This window comes from Phocoena sinus, chromosome 1 (genome assembly GCF_008692025.1).
Source record: "Phocoena sinus isolate mPhoSin1 chromosome 1, mPhoSin1.pri, whole genome shotgun sequence".
In the NCBI taxonomy this organism is placed as follows: domain Eukaryota; kingdom Metazoa; phylum Chordata; class Mammalia; order Artiodactyla; family Phocoenidae; genus Phocoena; species Phocoena sinus.
This window is the reverse complement of record NC_045763.1, coordinates 145,650,140-145,653,255: the sequence shown is the minus strand read 5'-3', so window position 1 is coordinate 145,653,255 and position 3,116 is coordinate 145,650,140. Positions and strand designations below refer to the sequence as shown.

Below are 3,116 nucleotides of genomic sequence, written 5' to 3'. Positions count from 1 at the left end.
GAAGGAAGTCCTATAAATATGCCAGGACTGGTTGATTCGAAGCAGGGGAGAATAAATGACAAATTCATAAACTGGATTTTTTGAATATAAATATGATAGTAGGATTTTAACGACAAATATGCCCTATGAAAATATAGCTTAAGTTTGGCTCCAACAAGCTGTGTTAATTCAAACAATTTAACTTGCTCACAGGCCTCAAGGTTTTAATGAAGCACAGGTGACTTCAGTTAAGCAGGTGACGCGCTGGGTCATCATCTTGGTGGTGCATTTGGTGGCCGAGGAGTGGAACCCCGGCTCTGTGGCCAACAGCTTCCCTCCGTGTGCTGTCTTAGCACCCCTCACCCCTCCTCTGTTCCATCATGGCCAGTGTAGACTGGCTGATAGAAACTCACTTTCAGATTAACTCGAGCAAAAGAAAAACATAGGTTGTAAAGCTCCTGTAAACAAGTATTGTGAAAGCAGAGGAGAAAAACATTTAGCTGTGTGGCTCTTTAACTTGTTTGACTGGACTCACAGTAAGAATATATTTTATATCGTAGCCAAGTGTGCAGTGCACACAACTAAAACAAAATTTCCTAAAACAATTCTTTTTTTTTTTTTTTGCGGTACACGGGCCTCTCACCGCTGTGTCCTCTCCCGCAGCGGAGCACAGGCTCCGGACGTGCAGGCTCAGCGGCCATGGCTCACGTCCTAGCCGCTCCGCGGCATGTGGGATCTTCCCAGACCGGGGCACGAACCCATGTCCCCTGCATCGGCAGGCGGACTCTCAACCACTGTGCCACCAGGGAAGCCCCCTAAAACAATTCTTAACCATGCTACATAAAATGCACACGATATTTTAAATTTTAATTCGTTTTTTGTAAATAAAATGTGATTTGAGATGCACTGAAAGGTTGTCATGATTCACTGATGTGTGGTGACTCACAGTTTAAAAAACACTAGCTGACTGTGCTTGATAGAGAGCAAAAGGAGCAAACTGAATGGTTCATCCGTCTCGGCTCCCTTTAGACATAAATTTCCCCAGACCAGAGGCTGTGTCCTCCCATCCGTCCTGCAGGGATGTCTGCACCCATGAACCTTCTGCAAACACAGATGCTGTGACAAACACTGGGACTCTGAGCAGAAAGGGAAGGTTCCGGGGGAGAAGGCTCAGGTGCCTCTCTTCTAGTTAATATTCAATTGGGATTCATTTAGCCATTAAATACCCTTCAGGGAGTGGGAAACAGGTTGAACAAGGGTGGTGAACAAGATAGAAGATGGTTAAAGGCAAAACACTCCTCAATGTGGTTCTGGGCATCGTTGTGCAACCAGCACAAAGAGGGTCAAATGGCAAGTGGTTAAGAGCATAGACTCAGGAGCCAGCCTCCCAGCCTCCCAGTTCTGGTTCTGTCACCTCAGCTGTGTGACTGTGGGTGAGTCCCTCTGCCTCTCTGGGCCTTGATTTCCTCATCTGTAAAATGGGAACATAACAGTATTTAGTTGTTAGGGTTGTGACCTAATCAATATGCCAGCTGTTGGTGCTAAACAGGAAGGCAGCTCACCTGGCCACACAAATTAGGCTCCAACTCCAGCCAGCGACGGGCAGTATAAAGCAGAGAGCAGCTCCTATTATGTGGGGTATAAGGAGTGGCTAGTGTTAAACCCCCAGAGACGCCATATGGCAACGAAGAGCCCTGCACCAAGAGAGATCAAAGGTAATATTCAAAACACTCCCACCCAAAGTCAGCAGGTTGGTCCTCAGGTTCAAGAGCACTCAATAAATTAAGACCCATCATTCTCTAGAGCACAGTTCTGTCGGGTCTCCTGTTTCCTGTGCTTATCTTCACAAGTTAACTGCGTTTCAGTTCTCTGCCACTTTACCACTTCTCCAGTCCTGCAAGCCCTCAGGAGTGAGCACAGGGGGTGAACAGCAAAGACCTTCAGATGCAGGGTTCTCAACCCTCAGTGTGCATTCGGTCCTGGACTAACTGGTCCCCCTCCCACCAGCCCATATTCCACACTTTTGCTAGATTGATTTTCTGAAGTGCAAATTTGATAATGTTACCTTTTTTTGTCCCTGTATCACGTCCCTGCTTAAACCCTTGGAAGCCTTCCCACTGTCTACGATGCATTTCAACCCCCACTGGAGGCAGAGCCTCAGCTCCCCTCTTCAGCCTCACCTTTCACCACCCTGTACAAGCCCTGCTCTCCAGTCCTACCAAATACCTTGCGTTCCCTGATGACGCAATATAGGCTCAAGCCTTTAGGCTATTACCCATGCCATTCCTTATGCCTTGCCTGTCAGGTCTCTGACAGCTGGACTGGCCCCGTTATAAAGAATTACCATGCTCAGTGGAAGGAAGCATCGTGTCCTCTGGGAAGCCTTGTCTGACACCAGAAAGCCCGGAGCTCCTTCTTCACGTTCCCGCAATGCTCTATCCCTAGGAGGTAGCTTTGAAAGGCGTGGCTGGCTTCCCGGATTTGGCCACTAGAGGGCAGTCGAGTGTAGCGAGCGTCTGGCCTGGCAGCTACCGGAGGCTGTGAGCGCTGCTCCGACACTGCTCCGTCCTCACACACATCCCTAGTTGGGCCTCGCTACACCTCACTCCTGGAATGTTGCACGGCCCCTTTGTCTCCTGGCCTCTGCCGCTCCGTCTCCTCTCCTTTATGCACAGGACTGACCCAACTCCCTTCCTTAACCATTATTTTGATCACCCACCCCACCCTTCCTCGAGAACGCTCAGTAGTTCATTATTAATTTCATATTAACCCAGAACTTCTCATTTTGGGTTTCTTTTGTTTATTAAAGTGTTGCAACTTAAGTAACAAGTTAAAAAATGAAGGAAAAAAATTCCTAAGTCTATCCCATGATTTTCTTATGTTTTGGTCTGTCTGTATGTATATATGCACATATATATGTATATATGTGTGTGTATATCTATATACACACATATATATATGTGTAGTGGTCAGGGCATAGATACAATTTTGAATTTAACTATTTTGGCTTATTTTGAAAGCACAGACAATATTTCAAATTACCATTCTGGCTTTATAAATATTGGTATGAAGGAAGGCCAGCTTGGGTTTCAAGACCAAGTTTGCCAGCCCTCCTGTTCCATTCATTCATCCCCAGC

At 46.8% G+C, this 3,116-nt stretch overlaps 1 long non-coding RNA gene across 2 annotated transcripts; it reads right to left on the bottom strand.

Annotated features, from left to right (window-relative positions):
- Positions 1–1,406: 1,406 nt before the first annotated feature.
- LOC116739284 lies at positions 1,407–2,599 on the bottom strand. Of its 2 annotated transcripts, none has more exons than XR_004345514.1 (3): positions 2,324–2,599; positions 1,542–1,673; positions 1,407–1,450 (listed from the first exon to the last, which is right to left on the bottom strand). It is a non-coding gene; the product is annotated as an uncharacterized LOC116739284 (long non-coding RNA). The 2 variants fall into 2 exon arrangements; XR_004345513.1 differs by having other exon boundaries at positions 1,542–1,605.
- Positions 2,600–3,116: the final 517 nt, after the last annotated feature.